Source organism: Bidens hawaiensis, unplaced genomic scaffold, assembly GCF_021521415.1.
Source record: "Bidens hawaiensis isolate Kalapana, Puna unplaced genomic scaffold, B.hawaiensis_p1.1 tig00005445_1, whole genome shotgun sequence".
Taxonomy (NCBI): domain Eukaryota; kingdom Viridiplantae; phylum Streptophyta; class Magnoliopsida; order Asterales; family Asteraceae; genus Bidens; species Bidens hawaiensis.
The window spans coordinates 1074484-1096718 of NW_027491346.1; the positions used below are offsets into that span (position 1 = coordinate 1074484).

Consider the following 22235-nt stretch of genomic DNA (forward strand, 5'->3'; position numbering starts at 1 on the left):
CGATCCGTAGTCCTATGGGCAAGCATCACAGTACCATGTTGAGTCACTTCATCTACATAATACAATCCTTGACGTTCTGTGCCACGCCCAATAATTATTCTTGTTCTAATGTCTTGTAAAACAAAAAAGGTCGGATGCATTAGTACCGAACAATTTAATTCTTTTGTTACATGACTAATAGATAATAGCTTATGTGATAAAGACGGGACATAAAGACAATTTGAAAGTTTTAAAGTTGGAGAAATTTCAATAGTCCCCCCTCCTGTTACGGAAACTATTTCCCCATTTGCGGTTTTAATTTGGTTAATTTTGGGTTGAGATTTTGAAATTATGTCGGATAGTTCAAAGGGCATCGTGTCAGTGGCACCAAAATCAAATATCCATTTTTTTTTCTAAATTTTCACTCGTTTCAACCATATTTGCTTGTCCAACAAATTCTAAGATCCTCTCTTTCCTTATAGACCCCTCAATACTTTTATTTGTTTCTTTTCCGTAAAAAACATGATCTTCAGGGGCTTGGGTTTTATTTGAGGGAATTGAGCCATGTTGGGTTTCTTTATACACACTTTGCCCAATATCATATTTAATAAATTTCTCATGAAGTTTATTTAAACTTTTTAATATTATAGGGTTTAGAAAATTAGAGTTTAAAAAACAAGGGTTTGTGGTAAATTCGTCAAACCCGTTACCTCATTTGCAACAACACCAACTTCTGCAACTCGATCTCCGGCCAATGCCACCCCCTTAAAACTGCCACTCCGACCTTCGTATTATGGTGGTTGGCGCCGCTGCTGTTGGTGGTTTTCGGACTGTTGTCTACAACCTCCGTACTCATATCCTTGACATTTGAATGATGAGTTTGATTGACGGTGAAATTCTCTAAACGCAACCGAATTTGATTGACGGAAGCCTGATGAGATGGATCCGACAATACAGATTTGAGGTTTTGGAGATAAGATAACGTTCGTTTCAGTTCCGCCTCCATTTCCAGAAACCCAAATCCTTCGGATTCATCTGATCCGTTGGCAGGAAAGCCTACCGCCACACCGTTTAAAGAGGTTAAGTTGTCTATGTGGTTCCGATGATAAACTGATGTGCTACCTCTTTCCGTACAGCTTCACAGATGCCCTCGGCCAAGAGTAGCGGATCCGATTGGGTGGAGTTTTGGCTATTTTGTTTGAGGCTGTTCAAGTTATCGGATATATTATGTTTTTTGGTATGATTTGATTGTTAAGGCTGGTTTTTGGGAGATTTATGACATGTAAAACAATATCATCATTGCTTGTTTTTTCGGCTATGGTTTTATATCTGTTTTTTGAAAGGTTTGAAAGAAATGGATGAATGATGAGAGTAGTATTGAGCAGGTTCAATCCAAGAAACACTGCTCTGATACCATGTAGAGAATTGAAATATAAAGATCTGTAGTTGAAGAATGAAGAGTAAACTGATTTGTATATTTCTTTCATATCTTTGCATAGAAGACAAACAATACAATAAATAGGAAAAAGTTGTTGAGCTAAACAAGGTAATACAATTAGTGTTTTATGGCTGGAGATTCTTAACGGCTTAATGATCAATTGTAGGCTGGCATGATCTTTTAATTAGGCAATGATGAAATATTGTTGATCCTTTTATTTTTCTTAATGAAATATTTTATTTTTCTAACAAACAATTCAATCCTTCAACCCACAACCTGCTAACCTGACACAATTCATACCCTACGGAAAAAAAGTGAAGAAAAGCACGAGAAGTCAAGAATGGAGAAAAATATACCGCTTGACCCGCAAAATGTGCATTAATCCGCATCAGAACAAGTAAAAGTGGTTGTTTATATAATATCACTAGACGAGTGTCCGCGCGATGCAGCGGGAAACACATACATTTGTAATTATGTAACAAGTTTATGGATGTTCGTTGTTCGATTTGAAACCGAAAAACGTTCAAACCGGTCATTGGTTTGATTTCACCATTGATTTTTTCATTAACTTTTGGCCGGTCGTTTTCAATTTTCAAAGGTTCATTTCGGTTTTCGACGACAAAACCGGTTACTAATGGTTTGACACGCGGTTTAATTTAAAATCCATTAAAACCAGACAGCAAACGCCCCTACGTAAAATGTTATTTTTTAAATGAAAAACTATAATAATATGATACTCAAACTAAAGATAAAAAAATGCTCGTTTTTATGGTATAATTTCCTTAAAAAAATATTAGCATATGAAAAAGTTATTAATATTTAAAATAACAAGGGGGGATTGAGTTAAAAATGAAAATAAAAATCATATAAGAATGAAAGATCAAGGATCATGGTTGTAACTATTTTTAAAATTTACAAAAGTTAAGCAAAGGGAATGGGTCAATGATGTAACTATTTAATAACCTCTTTTAGTTGTTGACAAGTTTGCCCCTATCCTAGATGCATTAAAGGTTGTATCATATGTTAATTGATTTGTGAATCCCTTAAAACCAATGTGTCTTAATTTGCCATTGTTTGATGTGTTATATATAGTATGTAGATAAGCGTAAGTTTACAAAGTTAGACATGCATCCTTAAATTTCTTGGAGTAAAACGTAGGTTGACATGCGGTGGCATTCCCATGAACTCCCCGACAACAATATCCATCGGTCTTAAACACATCACACGCGCTTTGACAAGCAACCACCATCCTTAAACGAAAGTTCCTACAGGCCGGCAGCTTCTCGGCAAGTCACGCACGCTGCCCGCAATACTACAATTTCCCACTCGTTAACAGTTCTAACGGACACTGGTAAATTGAAGCCATCAACAAATCTGACATCGTAATATTCCAATGTAGTGAGGGTAAATTCGGCAAGTGTGGATGGGGTTTCACCCGAGCCAGCGGAACATTGGAAAGATGAACCGCATTGGCTTGTTAGACATGTTCCATTGTTGTTGGTATCTAAGCCAAGCGAGAGCAAAGCCTCGCAATAATGTTTAAGCCCAATTACTCAATTTTTTTTCCGTCTTCTGGCCAAAAAATTTTAAGGAATTCCGGAGACGACCCTGTGAACCCGGAATTCTTTGGCTCGTAATGCGTATCCTCCACCACTGAAACTTGCCTCAGATGTGATCGCATGCCAGATTGTCTCATTACAATTGTTTATTATGGTGAACGCTCTTGCGCAATCCGACAATTTATTTCCAGTAAATATACAATTTAAAACTATATGTTAATGGTACTGTGGAAGTTCGCTTATTTAATTATAAATTACCCTTATTAATAAAGTTTTTAATAAAACAAATGTAACAAATATGATTAATAAAGTTTCTAATAAAACAAATGTACTAATTTTTTGAGCTTCGGTACCAGTACGGGACCGGGACCGGTATTTCCTGAATTTTTACCTTTAATCCCGGTACCGTCCCGGTCCCGTACTGGTACCGGTACTGAACTGAATATTTCGATACCGACACCAAGAATTCGTAATTTTCGAGACCGGGACCGGTCAGTACCGGTACAGTCCCGATCTCATCCTTAATGTGGTGTTCATCTTTTTAAAATAGATGTGGTAAATTTAAATCCTTGTAAGTTGCAAATGCAAAGTCAAAGGGATTTTAAATGAAAATCTATTTGTTGTTAAAAAAATGATTAAACACTACATAATTGATTTAGTTATTATTATTGTTGTTTTCTTAATTTTTTTAATAAAGTTGTCTAACTAGCTTTATCATATTCTTCACCCAAATAATTGTTTGTAATTTATTCATGGTTTCATCTAGTGACGAAGCTTGACCATAGTCATAACTTATAGCGGTGACCGAAGTCATCATAGACTTTCATCTAATCATGAGATAGTAAAAGGGTCAATACCTGCTAGTTGCGTTAGAAAAGGCGGTCACATATATCCTTAACGCTTAATGAGTAATCATGTTTTTGCGGTTACGTGCCCGTGTTCAACATTTGCATTCATTTAAAGTAGAAATTTATAATTTATAAATGTGGTATAGGGATTGTAGCTGAGGAAAGAAGCAAGATCCACATAAATTAAGAACACATGCATGGAGCTTGAAACTGGAAGAACCATGATCAATGATCATCTTTAGAAAGGATGAAATGAAAGGGCATATATGTTAATTATTACAGCGGTAATAATGTAAAATACAAGTGGTTTGCCTTGTAATAATAAAGCTGGAATATCTTTATATATTTTTTTTTTAATTTACCCCTTGTCTCAAGTTTCAAGTTTGGTAGATTTGATTCTATGCTTCCAATATTGCTCAAACTTAGGAGTACGTATCTATTAAGTTTACATTAGTTAATAGATTAAGTGATAATATATATTAAATAAATTGAGCTAAAAAAGTTTAAATTCAAGAATATGTATAAATTGTTTTATTTAGTAAATAAAATTAAACCTTATATCATCATCATCATAAATTAGTTATTATCATTCTATATATTAATTGTATGCTTGGCGTTAATGTTTTGGAATGTGTTGAGGCTATTATTTATTTATATTACTTTATTTCGAACATCGATTTTCTTGTATGTTAGGTTACTACACTTTTCAAATTTGAAGAGTCCCCATACCCACCATACTATCTTGTCTAACCTTTAAGTGGTCGAGAAAACTTATATAACCTTTTCTTTTCATTTTTCTGCCATAAATAACTGTTTCTTATCTTGCATTTTCTTTTTGTTTCTTTTTAAGCATTTTTATTTCTTTTGTATATTTTTCCTTGCTTTTAGTTAAGGCAATAATCGAATGATATTCATTATTCGAGTAAACTTTGGACGTCACATTTTCTTAATAATGTAACTGGCTATATGCCTCTTTATGTCTAGTACGTTATGCTTTTTTACAATATTCAAATTGGTATTCCAGTACATGTATCATCCTCAAATCTACATATAAGCATGCATGTCATCATTATATATGTATGTACTTTGCAAAAGCCATACATGTTGTACAACGTCATACATCCATTATATTGTTTGTGACTTCAACTCCACATCCTCACAATCAGTGCAAGTAAAATTATACAAAATTGTATTAACACCTCACACATGCCTTTGTGAACAATTTCGTCATGTCATAGAAGCAATGATGCAGTTTTGAATAGCAATCAAATGGGTTAAGAACACAATGATTTCATTCAAACGATTCGAACCGAATGATTCGGTTAACAAGCTTATAAGCTTACAATCTTTAATTCAAAAACAATCAACTGAGTAAACAAAAAACATAACAACCTTATTTATAATTAAAAACAAACTTATGGGCCGGGCCAACTAATGGACTGGATGCTCCTGCATCATACTCCCTATCTTGAAAAAAAACTCGTCATCGAGTTTTGCTTTTAGAAGAAAGCCACCTGGGTCAAAAGGAAAATCAACCCGGTTCTTATTCGGTATCATCATGACCTGCCAAAACGGGCCAACTGCATGGCTAATTTTATTCAGGAGCATCTGGTTCATTAAGTCGGTCCCCGGCCCATCTCAAATGTTTATTTTTATCTATAAATAGGCTTGTTAGGTCTTTTGTTTAGTTAGTTGATTATTTTTACTAAAGAATTTGTAAGCTTTTAAGCTTGTTACTGAGTATTTCGGTTTGGGTTATTTTGATAATGATCAATTGTTCTTGAGCCATTTGAGTAAAGCCGTGGAATCGGTATAATTTGGTATCAAAGCCAGGTTGTTCAAATGGCTCTACGTGAAGGCGGTTGTTTTCTTGTTCGAAGAGTCGCCGACCGAGTCATCGACAAGAATATCGGTGATTCACGTGCCCGTGTAGAAGATCGATACCCTACTAGCAGATTTGCCGACCGAGGCCACGGTGGAATCTATTCTGACCCACGGGATCATAAGGTGATCAAACGGCTCCGTAAACGAGTCCGAGATCTTGAAATACAACAAGAGATCACGCGGCTCCGACAGAGGATCCGAGATCTTGAGTTGAAAGGGGAGATTCACAAGACGGAAACCGAGTCGAGCACCGTGGTCGGGGACGAAGGTGACGACGGAGAGGAGCATCCGTTTTACGATCACCCACCTAGGTTCTATGAACCAATCTATCATAAGTATGTATCGGAAGACGGTTTGAACTTTGAGGAAGACAAAATTGATTTCCATGAAAACGAGTATTGTGAGGAATATCATCCCGTTGTTGATTTTATCTATGCGTCCCCATCCATATATGATGAGTACGTGGATGATGAAGAATGTACAGTGGCCATGGGTGGTGATACCATGGTAGATGGTGGTGCTACAGTTGCCACTAGTTGTGTTTCGGTGGTTAACGGTGGCCATGCAAAGATGGGTGAAGATGTTTTACTTTGTTCTCCATTAAATCTTGATATTAGTGGTGTTGCGGTGGATACCAGTGGCGATGCAGGAGCTGCTAGTGGCGATGATGTGGTTGGAAGTGACGAGTCCGTTTTGGAGATTCCAATCATACTGCCGAAAATCTTGGGAGATATGTATGCTGACTCGCTGAATTTTGGTAATCCTATTAATTTGAATTTTAATAATGCAATGAATATTCATATATGGGAAAATATAGTTACCAAAGATGAAGATAATCTTCATGAAAATTATGAGTTACCAATTAAAGAGTCAAGCGCACAAAATAAGGATATAAACAAAAATAGAGATTACATGATTGCTATGTATAAGGAAGGAGATAATATAATTAAAATGGATGCTCGTGATTTACTTGGAAAATGCAATCAATTTCATGGTGAAAATATACGTGGGCATGAAGGTTTTAATATGCAAAATTTATGCAGATCTAGAGGTTTAAATGGTGGCAAAGATTTAAAAACAGATGTTGAATCGGTTTTTGAATCGCTACTGAACATGAAACCAATTGATGCTCCTTTCGATCCGGGTGGTACAAGTGAGTCAAATCGATTCAGGATGATAATAAATAAGGAACAGCTTGATGTTCCATTCGAACCCGGATGCAAAACTCGAGGACGAGTTTTTTTTAAGAGCGGGGGTATGATGCAGGAGCATCTGATTCATTAAGTCGGTCCGGCCCGGCCCATCTTAAATGTTTATTTTTATCTATAAATAGGTTTGTTAGGTCTTTTGTTTAGTTAGTTGATTATTTTTACTAAAGAATTTGTAAGCTTTTAAGCTTGTTACCGAGTATTTCGGTTTGGGTTATTTTGATAATGATCAATTGTTCTTGAGTCATTTGAGTAATGCCGTGGAATCGGTATCAAGCAATATAAGGTCATACAACACTTTTGACCTATTATAACCTGTAATATTAAAGACAAACGTTGTGTTTATCATTGTCGTGTCATATCATGTCAATTTTTAAATATCTTTTATTATTTTTTTTGTGATAACAAAATAAAAGAATATATATATATATATATATATATATATATATAAAACCGACTTGTTTACAACAACATTGATAAACAAACTATTAAAACCACCATCAAAGTCAACGTCAAGCTCTTTGATAACCCCATTGTGGACCCGCTACAATGCAACCTGCTGTTGTGATACGTGCATTGAGTCCGGTTCCTGAAACATAAAACAAAACCAGTTAATAATGATTTTCACCACCAAACCCTAGTCCAACCACCATTAACAAAATCATAGATAAATATTTGTTTAGTCTAAACTCGATCGTTTTTACTAGAATAGCAGCTTGTTTTGTGAGATATGATTATATTAGTATCGGGTCAAATTAATTAAATCAATGTTTATAGTTACCCAAAATGTATCTTTTTGTTTTTAAACTTAGAAACTCCTATATCGTATTAGAAAAGATACTTACTAGTAATGGTAACAATATTTTCACGAATTAGTTATATATAAAAGAAATAAAAATGCATGTTTGCTTGTAAACCTGACCCAATGTGTTGGTAATCCCGGGGCGTGTTCACAAGTTGGTGAATATGGAAGAACCAAATAGATTATATTATGTTAATGTCTTGGTCACCAAGTTTGGGTTAGATTATGAATATAGGATTTGGCTAGAGCCTTTAGATGTGTGATCAACTGAGAATTATTATAACGAGTTTTTAAGTCAATTTTCTTTAACAAATATAAAATGTTTGATCGATTCTATACTTTGACAATGCACTCAAAATAACTGTGTAAAAGTATATAAAATAGAACAAGAAGGAAGAAAAACATACTTTGCTCCGCAAAACGTGATAGTATAGTCAGCCCCTGAACAAGTGAAAATGCTTGTGGGATCATCATAAGCATAACTATACGAGGTCGGACACGCCTCTTTAAACTTTTTGGAATAATATGTTGGCTGGCATGTCGCGGAGTTTCCATAAACACCGCGACAACAATATTCATCCGTATTTGAAGAGGTAGGTCCCAGCAGAGCCCAGTTGGACCCGCAAGACTCACCTTAAACAGGGACGTCTGCGCAGAGACCAACTGGATCCGCAGGACCAACCATGCTCAGAGACGTGACGTCCTTACGCGCAGTACGCAAGCTGGTCCCGCAGGAAATGCCTCCCAATGGTGGACTCCGCCTGTCCCCGCAGCCTCGGATACAAGCCATTAGGGAAGGCCACCCGCGCAGCATGGCTACACGCACAAGGCACTTAGCTCTCAATCGTTCAGTGTCACCTGAAGGAATGAGCCAAGCCGGGAGCAATCCCGCACAGAGGCGGGAGGGGGAATACTCCCGCCCAAATAAGCCAGTCCGTATACTGAAGGATCTTTTACTGTACCTGACGAGGTATGGGCAAAAGATCTGATCAGAGATGCGACAGCTCACTGACAGCAGCATGGCAGACAGCACGCCACAGCACTGTGACCAATAGCCGCCGCCTACCCACCAACTCCTGCCATACCACGTGCCTAGCCTGTAGTTGGCAGAAGAGGAAGAGTGCACGACACGCCTGCTCTGTGTCAGCCGCTACCTATCCACCACTCACAGGCAGGGCACGTGCATAGGTTACAGTTGGTAGCGTGTTGGGCCGGCTAAACCCCTTGGAAACCTACCTTCGGCTATAAATACCACAAATGGTATGATCATCTCATCTTATCATATCTTATCATATCTTATCATATTATCATCATATATACCTGATATCTGCTCTAGCAATCTCTTAATATACTTTTATATTTAAAGAGCAATCTAGTCTGATTCTCACGCCAGAGGGTGGTCACAAGGAGGAACCCCCCCTTCTCAGTGACGAGCTCACGGTGTCTGTTTTGCAGGTTATCAGAAGAACCATCTTCCAAGGGTCTAACCCCTCGTGGGAAACATCTATCTAACCCCCAGGTTACCCGTAATCTGCCCGGGGTCCGGTTAGTGTTTCTTCATTGGCGCCATCCGTGCATAAAGCTAGAACTACAATTTTCTCCAGTTTTTTCAAAACTTTATACAAAAGATGGTTAGAGAAATTCCGGTAACCACAACCCCAGCTATTGGGGGGAATACCGGCAACACAGTTTTTACAAACACTACTCCGGCTACCGAAGCCGGAGCAAGTGAAGTAAATTTTACGAACACTACCCCACTTACTAAAGCCGGGGCAAGTGCAGTAAATGACCGCCTACTGGGATCCACCGATACCCAGTTTGAAAAACGAAGACTCCCCCGCCAGACTCTCGACGAAGTCAAGGCATGGGCGGAGGCACGACAAAAGGAATTCCAGGCTGAGTTAAATGAACGCTTGCGTTCCGTGCAACAGGGTGACGAATTCGAATACTGGGAGGATGACTCGGAGGAATCCGACTCCGACGCGAACCCTCGTCATAAAGCAAAAGGGAAGCGTAAAGAAACGGAAACCCAACCGAAAAGGCATTTTGGACAAGCCTTCAAACCAAAAAGCATAGATGGAAGTCCACGAGACTTCTCTAAAACGTTCAGACCAAACGTTACAAATGCAGGAACGTCCAAATTTGCAAGGGACATTGCTGAAGCAATTGCCCCGAAAAGTGCTAAACAAATGCCTAACATAGGCACATATGACGGCATATCTGATCCAGACGATCATTTGAACAGGTTCATAGCGGGGGCAACCGTTAGCAATTGGACGGAACCCACGTGGTGTTACATGTTCCAAATGACGCTGGTGGGGGCTGCTAGGGCTTGGTTTGATCGTTTACCGGTTAACCACATTTACGACTGGGCAGACTTCCAGCAGAAGTTTAGCCAACACTTCAGCCAGCAGCGAAAGTATACCGAGGAGCAATGGACAATCCTCAAATGCACACGGGAAGAAGATGAATCTCTGCCAAACTTCATCACTCGCTTCAACTCAAAGAAGTTAAGTTTGGGCAATATCAGCGAGGATCTTGTTCGCGCAGCCTTCATCCAGGGCGCGCAAGACCCAGAGCTTATCCGCACCCTAACGGGTAAAGATGGAATGCCATCCACATGGGATGGCATCATGACAGCAGCCAAACGCTATGCGGAAACGGAGAAGCAACTGGGTAGAGACCTTCCGCAGAACACAAACCTTTACACCCAGAGGACGAGAGAGGACAACGTCCTCACCGCCCGATTGAACAAAAAACGGAAGCAAGGCATTTGGCAGTCAAGGGTAAACTTTGACACCTCATCCGGCTTACAGCACCGATTGGGTGAAAGGGATAATGTAAAGCCGCACCGGAACTCCAGGTGGACGCCACTTACCAAAAGCGTCACTGACATATTTGCTACTGAGGAGCTCCCATGGCCAAAGCCTCCAGTAATCCGGCATCGTCACGATGCTGATCGGAGCAAGTACTGTGACTATCACAGAACAAAAGGCCACAACACCGAAGAATGCATAGACGTAAAAGACATGGTCGAAACATTCGTCAGAGATGGGACGCTCGCGCACCTCGTGGCGAAATAAAAGCTAGGCAGGCGAGTGCGTATAGAACCCCAGCTGGGGAAAACACGAACCAATTCCAGCTTCAAAATCGAGACTACATGCTGCGTAAAGAACGAGATCCCGAACCAGGTGCGTATCGGCTCGATGGCACTCCCATCCCGACATGGAAGGGAGTTCAATTACACAGTTTGCATGTAATCAATTCCAATTCGTAAAGAGAAGGCCAAGAGCCACTTCTAATGGAAATGATTCTCTTTAAGAATATCGAAGCTGATGATTTTACATTTATACTTTTCTGGACACTAATATGCCGGTTTTCACCGCATAATTACGTGAAGTCATTACATGGGAAGGCGGTCCTACCCGCACGAACCCAATAACGTGACAAACCTTCACGCAGGTCAGTTGAAGGGGAAAAAGTTCAGCACCCAAAAATGAAAGTGCCGGTCTATCCGCATGAATCATTAAGGAAACTGAATAATAACCTATCAACAACCGCTCGTCGAACGGTTCAAAACAAAATTCTTAAAAAGATGAGAAAAACCTACACGCAGGTCAGATAAGGGTAAAGTTCTGCCATCCTACTAAGTGCAAGTGACGGTTCTACCCGCACAATCACGAAAGAGGAAGCAAAACTTCACACCTATTATCAACCACGTTCAAAGGTTAACTTATCCTCAAAAGATGAGAAACCTACACGCAGGTCAGATAAGGGTAAAGTTCTGCCATCCTACTAAGTGCAAGTGACGGTTCTACCCGCACAATCACGAAAGAGGAAGCAAAACTTCACACCTATTATCAACCACGTTCAAAGGTTAACTTATCCTAAAAAAAAAAAATAAGAAAAACCAGCACGCAGGTTAGATAAAAATTAAAGTTTAGCCATCCTACCAAGTGCAAGTGACGGTTCTACCCGCACAATCACGAAGGAGGAAGCGAAACTTTAACCCACTATCAACCACGTTCAAAGGTTCTTATTCTGAACACTTGGAAAATTGCTAATTTAAACATGCAAGTCATAAGTTTATAAAGCAAGGAACCCAAAGAAGGAAATAACAGTCTTATACGCAAAAAGATTAATATTTCAATGATGTATTACAACAGTGGCCGGGTAACTACCCGCCTAAAAGAAATCTATACAAAGCTAAGTCTATCCTAGCGGTGGGAAGAGATCTTCAGGATCAGGCTTCAGGGCCACCTCCGCTTGGACCAGCACCGTCTGAGCGTGGCTGCCCAAGGAAAGCCTTAAGGATGTTTAGCCCATCATCAGCAGCAGCAGCCTCATTCACCTTCTCCACCACTGGATGCGGGAAGGCAGCGTACTGGTTCACAGCTTGGTCATAAGCAGCTTCAGTATTAACATTGAATAAAGGGAAGTTGGAGGGCGGAAAGCCTCTCTCAGCAAACCCTAGACCAAGCAGGAAGCCAGTCTTCTCCCCATCCTCATGAGAAGCGTTGAGGGCTGCGCTCATCGCATCGTCATAAGAGGTCTCTGAAAGGACCCGACGCGCAACCTACAAAAGAATACAAGTTAGAACATTTTCCAATTACGAGCGGAAAGCGTAAAGAAAAAGATAAAGATACCTGAGGCAACGCTTCTCGAAGCAGCCATTGGAGGGTAGCTTGACTTTCTTTGTAAGCACGTTCGGCTCCGTTTTTATCAAGGTTGGCAAGTTGAACTTCCTTGGCGGCAGCCTCTTCGACGCTTTTGAGTTTCCTTTCAGTGCGGTCAAGCACCCCCCTCTGGTCAAGGATCTCCTGCAGCTTCTTGGCATCTTCCATTGCCAAGGCGTCATGAGCATGCTGAAGAGCCTTTAATTTGCATTTAAGCTGCTCATTCTCTTCGCGAAGCGGCTCAACAACAGCTTCAGCCTTGGCAGCCCTCTCAGTTGAGTTTCGCGCAGTCTCCTTGGCCAGCCGAAGCTGTTCATTCACAGCTTGGGCAGCCTTGGAGCGGGCCTCGAGTCGCGCTTGGACTTCAACCTCGAGGGCCTTGAATGCCTTCTCCTTCTCGGCTGCGGCAGCGGCCAACTGCCGGTTCTCCTCCCGAAGAGCCCGCGCTTCAGATACATCTTTGGCGCGAGCTGCTTTTAACTTGTCGTTTTCACGACAAAGCAGCTCGACGCGGGGCTGCGTCCGGGCCTGGAGAACCCGAAGCTCATTGGTTAGCCTACCCTCTTGGTAGCTAGCCATGGCTTCCCCCAACGCACCATGAGGAGCAGCGTGGCGAGCCCAGTCCACGCACTCCACAGGGGTACGAAGGGTTGTTCCTCGGCGTATGTTCCACCTTGGAACATACACTTCATTGGAATCCGACACTGCAAAAGAAACAAAGGCAGTTAGGAAAAGATGATAAAAATATATAAGGGAAAAAGAACCCTACGTACCTGTAGGGTCAATAACAGGCCGATAGCCGCCAAACCCATCACCTGAACCTAAAGGAAATCCATCCAACAGGTCAGGCAGACGGGAAGGTGGCATAGATCGGCGGAAAGCCTGGCGCATACCTGATGGTCCGGCCGTCGGTGCCGGTGGCGCAGGTATAGTGGCAGCCGCTGTGGTAGCCATGTTTGGCGCCACCTCCTCAGCAACAGTAACCGCCGGCTCCGTGAAAGATGCTGTAAAAATTGCACTCACGGCCGGCGGAGACACCTTCTCAGCTGGAACAGCCTCAGGAAGGCTGGAACCAGCGGAAGCAGGCGTAGACGCCTGGGTCGACGCCTCGGGAAGGCTGACCGAGCCTACCGTCATTGGCGGGGGAATACTTGCTCCAACTCCACCCTGGAATGCGTCAACATCCACACCTGCACAAGCAAAAGTGTTAGAAAAATTTATTTGAAACAACAAATCTAGACAAGAATTATGGGGGTACTCACGGGGTTTCTTGAGCTTGAACGCACGGACGAGCGGGGGCGAACCCGATGGAGCCGGCCTCTTGACACCGGTAACCGTCGTCGTCGCTGCCTCCCCGGAGGTAACACCTGCAGCCTCCGGAGCGGTGGTCTCCTCACCACCGGGCTTCCCCGCCACCTCTGCATTATCTGACTCCGAGTCAGATAGGACTACCGGGTCGGCCGTAGAGGCCACCTTCTCCTTGCCCTTCCCGACGGCAGCCTTTTTCTTCCGCACCAGTGGAGGACCTTCTGCGGATTCCTCAGAAGAAGAAATGTCATGAACTCCAGCAGCAGGCACAGCATTGAGAGGTTCAGGGTAGAAGATAGGCTTACCTGGCCGTCGGTGGCTCAGGATCTCTTGGCCTGGCGGGTAAACCTCCACGAACCGACCCGCGGTCTGCTCTAAGATGGGCAACTCGTTCTCGTCCAGAGCACGAGTACCCATCCGCGCGGGACCATCTTCCTCCCGCGGGTTCAGGAGCGACTGAAGATCGTTCCCCTCTGAAGTCAACAAGAAAGTTAGTAAAAATCGAAGTCAGCAAAATGAAACAAGACGTACCATAAGGGACAGAGTTCGAACCATATTCAAGGACGATCGGAACCTTATCCGCATTCGCCGCCTTCCACACCCGGCTCATCCCCAACATCACCATCGCCGACTCCGGAAAACGGAAAACCGGGGACTGGACCCGGGAAATCTTCGAGAACCATTCCGCCTCCTCGTAGTTGAGGGCGGGAAGGTTCGGAAGCGCCTGGCCATTCTTGAACTTCATGGCGATGGGGATGGCGCGAGCGGATATGAAGAAGAACTCTCTTCTCCATGAGCGAAGACTCCGCTCGGTGGTACAAATCTTTAAACCCTTGATACGGGTTGTAAGAGTGTACCACCCTTGGATGCACCTCCATGTATAGAAGGTCATCAGGCGATCAACGAGGGGCTCAAGGCCCAGTATCCGGCACACCCACTCAAAGTGCCGGACCTTGGCAATGGCCATGGGGTGCACCTCTGTCAGGTGCACACCGTGCCTCTCTAGGACACGGTACACAAACTTTGTCAACGGAAACCTAAGGTTCCCGTAGATAAAGAATGCAGCATAAACCCCGATCTTGCCACTAGGAGCATCGTACACAGTATGGTGGGGTTCAGGAAACTCAGGCTCGAGAGACTCGAGCATGAACTTCCTGATGATATACTGGTACAGATCGACAGGAAGAGAGCACTGGCATTCGCCAGCAGTCTTCTGGTCATCAGCATCATGAGAAGACATGGTGGAAGAAAGACGAAAAGAGATTTCAGGGTAATGCTTTACTGAACAGAAAAATTCGCCGGAAATTACTTGAAGAAGAGATGAAAGTGGAAAGTGTGAATTGCAAATAACCCTCTCCCCCTTTATATAGTAATCGCAATTAATGCGGTGAATTTAATGCGGAGGAGAGAGAAATCAAATGTGCAATGAAACTATGACACGTGGCAAAAAGCAAGCTGGCAACAGCTGTTGAAAGGACGTGTGCCAGTAATTTTGCGGCCACGCGCCCGAAAAATCGCTCCCACGCGCCTGAAAAAGCGACTGGAATGACCATGTTCTGTCACGTCACCATAACTTCCTGCACGTCCTGACACAGTCAGAAGAAACCGTCGCACGACGTTTCAGAGGTTTATCTTTTCACCAACTCTTCGAATTTCAAAATTCAAAATTCGAAAGTATGAAAAAGTAAGCGGGAAAATACCCCTTACCCCTTGGCAAGCAAGTAACCGTAAGACGGATGCGGGTACAGTGTAAAGGCAAAACCCTTCACATACCTAGCACCCGCAGGGAATTGAAGCCAAATAAAACTTGGCAAACAAGTAACCGTAAGCCGGCTGCGGGTACAGTGTTAAGGCAAAACCCTTCACATACCTAGCACCTGCAGGGAATTGAAGCCAAGAACCTTGGTGAACAAGTAACCGTAAGACGGATGCGGGTACAGTGTTAAGGCAAAACCCTTCACATACCTAGCACCCGCAGGAAATTGACGCCAGGAATACCTTGAGAGTAAAGTAACCGTAAGACGAGCGCAGGTACAGTGTTAAGGCAAAACCCTTCACATACCTAGCGCTCCGCTGGGAATTGAAACCAAGAAGGATCTTCTGGGCAATGCTTGCGGAAACGGAAATAGCATCCCCGCATAGCGGGAACATCGAGAACTACGTTGTTTGAAGCTCCAGGATGGAATTGGTGGTCTTAACATAATTGATCACTATGTTCAAAACTACCAAAACCTCATGGAAAATACATACAACTGGGACTCAATGCTCCTGACTTGCGAGGAGGTTACAGACCTACCCGCATCATACCCAAAGACCAAGCAGGAAACTCGGGCATTTCTGCAAGTGACAAGGACTTCCGCGGAAAGAATCCCCATGGAAAACCTTACAAAACCCTTTTCAAAACCCTTTGCTCAAGTCCAAAAGTTCACCTCACTTCATTAAACACTCATGAGAAGAACATTGGACTGGGGGGACTTGAAGAGGTAGGTCCCAGCAGAGCCCAGTTGGACCCGCAAGACTCACCTTAAACAGGGACGTCTGCGCAGAGACCAACTGGATCCGCAGGACCAACCATGCTCAGAGACGTGACGTCCTTACGCGCAGTACGCAAGCTGGTCCCGCAGGAAATGCCTCCCAATGGTGGACTCCGCCTGTCCCCGCAGCCTCGGATACAAGCCATTAGGGAAGGCCACCCGCGCAGCATGGCTACACGCACAAGGCACTTAGCTCTCAATCGTTCAGTGTCACCTGAAGGAATGAGCCAAGCCGGGAGCAATCCCGCACAGAGGCGGGAGGGGGAATACTCCCGCCCAAATAAGCCAGTCCGTATACTGAAGGATCTTTTACTGTACCTGACGAGGTATGGGCAAAAGATCTGATCAGAGATGCGACAGCTCACTGACAGCAGCATGGCAGACAGCACGCCACAGCACTGTGACCAATAGCCGCCGCCTACCCACCAACTCCTGCCATACCACGTGCCTAGCCTGTAGTTGGCAGAAGAGGAAGAGTGCACGACACGCCTGCTCTGTGTCAGCCGCTACCTATCCACCACTCACAGGCAGGGCACGTGCATAGGTTACAGTTGGTAGCGTGTTGGGCCGGCTAAACCCCTTGGAAACCTACCTTCGGCTATAAATACCACAAATGGTATGATCATCTCATCTTATCATATCTTATCATATCTTATCATATCTTATCATATTATCATCATATATACCTGATATCTGCTCTAGCAATCTCTTAATATACTTTTATATTTAAAGAGCAATCTAGTCTGATTCTCACGCCAGAGGGTGGTCACAAGGAGGAACCCCCCCTTCTCAGTGACGAGCTCACGGTGTCTGTTTTGCAGGTTATCAGAAGAGATGAAAGTGGAAAGTGTGAATTGCAAATAACCCTCTCCCCCTTTATATAGTAATCGCAATTAATGCGGTGAATTTAATGCGGAGGAGAGAGAAATCAAATGTGCAATGAAACTATGACACGTGGCAAAAAGCAAGCTGGCAACAGCTGTTGAAAGGACGTGTGCCAGTAATTTTGCGGCCACGCGCCCGAAAAATCGCTCCCACGCGCCTGAAAAAGCGACTGGAATGACCATGTTCTGTCACGTCACCATAACTTCCTGCACGTCCTGACACAGTCAGAAGAAACCGTCGCACGACGTTTCAGAGGTTTATCTTTTCACCAACTCTTCGAATTTCAAAATTCAAAATTCGAAAGTATGAAAAAGTAAGCGGGAAAATACCCCTTACCCCTTGGCAAGCAAGTAACCGTAAGACGGATGCGGGTACAGTGTAAAGGCAAAACCCTTCACATACCTAGCACCCGCAGGGAATTGAAGCCAAATAAAACTTGGCAAACAAGTAACCGTAAGCCGGCTGCGGGTACAGTGTTAAGGCAAAACCCTTCACATACCTAGCACCTGCAGGGAATTGAAGCCAAGAACCTTGGTGAACAAGTAACCGTAAGACGGATGCGGGTACAGTGTTAAGGCAAAACCCTTCACATACCTAGCACCCGCAGGAAATTGACGCCAGGAATACCTTGAGAGTAAAGTAACCGTAAGACGAGCGCAGGTACAGTGTTAAGGCAAAACCCTTCACATACCTAGCGCTCCGCTGGGAATTGAAACCAAGAAGGATCTTCTGGGCAATGCTTGCGGAAACGGAAATAGCATCCCCGCATAGCGGGAACATCGAGAACTACGTTGTTTGAAGCTCCAGGATGGAATTGGTGGTCTTAACATAATTGATCACTATGTTCAAAACTACCAAAACCTCATGGAAAATACATACAACTGGGACTCAATGCTCCTGACTTGCGAGGAGGTTACAGACCTACCCGCATCATACCCAAAGACCAAGCAGGAAACTCGGGCATTTCTGCAAGTGACAAGGACTTCCGCGGAAAGAATCCCCATGGAAAACCTTACAAAACCCTTTTCAAAACCCTTTGCTCAAGTCCAAAAGTTCACCTCACTTCATTAAACACTCATGAGAAGAACATTGGACTGGGGGGACTTGAAGAGGTAGGTCCCAGCAGAGCCCAGTTGGACCCGCAAGACTCACCTTAAACAGGGACGTCTGCGCAGAGACCAACTGGATCCGCAGGACCAACCATGCTCAGAGACGTGACGTCCTTACGCGCAGTACGCAAGCTGGTCCCGCAGGAAATGCCTCCCAATGGTGGACTCCGCCTGTCCCCGCAGCCTCGGATACAAGCCATTAGGGAAGGCCACCCGCGCAGCATGGCTACACGCACAAGGCACTTAGCTCTCAATCGTTCAGTGTCACCTGAAGGAATGAGCCAAGCCGGGAGCAATCCCGCACAGAGGCGGGAGGGGGAATACTCCCGCCCAAATAAGCCAGTCCGTATACTGAAGGATCTTTTACTGTACCTGACGAGGTATGGGCAAAAGATCTGATCAGAGATGCGACAGCTCACTGACAGCAGCATGGCAGACAGCACGCCACAGCACTGTGACCAATAGCCGCCGCCTACCCACCAACTCCTGCCATACCACGTGCCTAGCCTGTAGTTGGCAGAAGAGGAAGAGTGCACGACACGCCTGCTCTGTGTCAGCCGCTACCTATCCACCACTCACAGGCAGGGCACGTGCATAGGTTACAGTTGGTAGCGTGTTGGGCCGGCTAAACCCCTTGGAAACCTACCTTCGGCTATAAATACCACAAATGGTATGATCATCTCATCTTATCATATCTTATCATATCTTATCATATCTTATCATATCTTATCATATCTTATCATATTATCATCATATATACCTGATATCTGCTCTAGCAATCTCTTAATATACTTTTATATTTAAAGAGCAATCTAGTCTGATTCTCACGCCGGAGGGTGGTCACAAGGAGGAACCCCCCCTTCTCAGTGACGAGCTCACGGTGTCTGTTTTGCAGGTTATCAGAAGAACCATCTTCCAAGGGTCTAACCCCTCGTGGGAAACATCTATCTAACCCCCAGGTTACCCGTAATCTGCCCGGGGTCCGGTTAGTGTTTCTTCAGTATTAAACACGTCACATGCGCTCCGACAAGCGGCCACCTTACCACCCGCCTTAACCGAAAGTTCTGACGGGCAGTTTTTCCGTAAGTCACCCACGCAACCCGCAACGCTACAATTTCCGTTCCCGTTAACCGGTCTAACGGACATTGGTAAATTGAAGCCATCAACAAGGCTAACGTCATAAAATTCCGTTGTTGTGAGGGTAAATTCGGCAAGTGTAGCTGGGGTTTCACCCGAGGCGGTACATTGGAGCGATGTACCGCATCGGCCGGTTAGACATGTTCCATTGCCGTTGGAATCGAAGTTGCACTTGGTTCGACCCCATATTCGACCCGACCAACCAAAGGGTGCGGTGTGGACCCGTGATTCTTTGGCTCGTAACGCGTATCCTCCACCACCGAAGTCTGCCCCGGGAGTGATCGCTGGCCAGATTGTCTCGTCACAATCGTTAATTATGGTGAACACTCTTGCACAATCCGATAATATATTTCCTGTAAATATACCGTTTATAAAGGTTATAAATATCTGTTAATCCATAAAACTTAAAAGATATTTGTTAATAGAACAAATTCTAACAAAATCTAGTAATAAGTGTTTGTAAATATTACTTCATTGATTTGGATATTATTATTACTTTTATTATTAAAGCAGTATCACTTTATCATATTCATATTTTTGACCCAAACAATAATTTGTAACATATTGATGGGTTAATCCAATCATCACCATATAAGTTAAACTTGATCTCTAACAACTAAATCATGTTGTGTGACCGATAAGCGTCACCAATCTATGTTGACACATATAAACGTCACAATCGATCTAATTACATGACCTATATTTAACATTTGCGTACAATTTGTTAGAAATTTATAAATACGGTTTAGTGATTGTACCCGAGGAAAGAAGCAAGATCCACAGGAAGAAGGCATGCATAGAGCTTGAAGATAGTGGTGCCATGGTCATGAACATGTTTAGGGAAGATGAAATGAAAGGATATATGTTAGTTATTAGGGGAGGTAAAAACGTAAACTACATGCAAGTGGTTTGGCTTGTGGTTATAAAACTGGAATATCTTTACGTTTTTAAGTTTATAAAACAACTTTATGCTACAATTCTAACCCCTTGTCTCAAGTCTCAAGCTTGGTAGATTCTATATTCTAAGCTTCCATAACAGATTAAATGATGATATTAAATAAATTAAGCTTAAAAAGAGTTGATGAAAGTTATAAACAAAAAGTATTTAAATTCAAGTAATGTAAAAATTATTTTGAAGGTTAATATTTGGATTAAACAACTTTTTATAATTGAGGTTAATATTTAGGTTTGCGAAGGTTATCATGTATTAAACTCACAACTTAATTGCAGTTTCAACCCCGTGGTGGCACCTTCCTAGATAAGGTTCATGTAGTGGTCCTTTTTTTTTTGGTAATCGAGACCAGCCGTTAGTTAACGGTCGTTACCTCCGTTATATTCAGGGGCAACATAGTGTTTTTACACCCAAACCCAACGCCAACTAAATATAATCCCCCTCGCAATATACAACCCTAAAAACACCCGTCGTCGTCATTTAATATAATCGACGAAATCTCTTCGTCGTCCTCATCTCACCATCATCAGATCACCCTAATGACATGGCTAGTTACCATGTACGCTAACACCCGGTTATTCTTAGGTATGAATTGGGTTTCAATTTTGAGCTATGATAGTGTTAGGAAATGTGAAATTAGCTATTCAACTTCGATTACTAATCAAGTTCAGGTTCGTGTTTGTTCCTTGTAGCTAAGGTGTTGGTCGATCTCTCATGGACCCACCTAAGCATTGATATGGTGGTTTTGGTGTACACTTGGCCGAACAAGATCTACACGATCAACTTCAATGCAGGTGGATAAGATCATTTGGAGTAGTTGTTTATGTTTCTTTGGTTATATTAGTACTTATAGTCTATAATAAGTAGTAATCATTTGTTTTGAGGAATTAAGAATCCGGTCTTTTGGTATTACTGTAATTAGTAGGTGTTTAGTATAACTACTAATGTGTAATATGTGTTAATTTATGTTAGCGATAACCTAGTAATGATAACTTATGTTAACTTATCTTTATAAGTGCAATGTTTAGTTATCTTTATAAGTGTCTTGTCAATCTTTATGTTTAAAGAACAATGTGTGCGAGTATGTCTTTGTTTGTGTGTGTGTGTGTTTATGTGCTAACTAGTCAACTGTCGTACATAAATGTCTATTCATAGTTACACGTGACTGCGTGTATATGTATGTAATATGTATGCATTATTATAAGTTCATGTATATGTATATGTGTGTGTGTATCTTTGTGTGTCTACGCATATATATGCATATATGTATATATCTATGGGGTGGGATCAAGAGAGAACTCCTTTTAAGGAGAGAACTAGAGAACTCAATTAAAACAATTGATTTTACATGATCAATGGTGAAAAAATAAGGGAAAAGGGAAATAGAAAAATATATGGGTTTTTAATAAGAGGGGGGTAAAATTGGAATGAACCTAAATTTGAACCGTCATTATCTTTTTCCTCACTCCATCATCCCCTACATCTTTCACCAGATCTAGGGCTTCTCCATAGATGCTATTTTGATCGTCCATATTGGCCAAATCAGTTGCAGAATCGAGAACACACCAGAAGAACTATTATAGGTAAACGACTGTAATCTTCAATTACATACAACATCTCATCGATTAGGCATGCTAAACACCCAATCGTGCAAGAATAGAGGCTGTCACATATATTATTGTGAGCCTACCCAGATATTATTCCTTAAACCGTGCGCATGTGAAAGACATCTTCCTGGCCGGATCTAATTTAAAAGAACTTGTTCTATAGCATTCGATCGTCGATTTGAAGGTATTATCATAATTTTGGACTTTTGAATGGGTTAGGTAGCTACTCTGATTGATTGTTTGTTGAGTTTGATTGTTAATTCGTTGAATTTGATATTAATATGCTGAGTTTGATTATCAATATGTTGA

At 42.5% G+C, this 22235-nt stretch overlaps 1 pseudogene; it reads right to left on the bottom strand.

Annotated features, from left to right (window-relative positions):
* Positions 1 to 685: 685 nt before the first annotated feature.
* Positions 686 to 4047, bottom strand: LOC143629675 (pathogenesis-related thaumatin-like protein 3.5; annotated as a pseudogene).
* Between the last annotated feature and the right edge of the window lie 18188 nt (positions 4048 to 22235).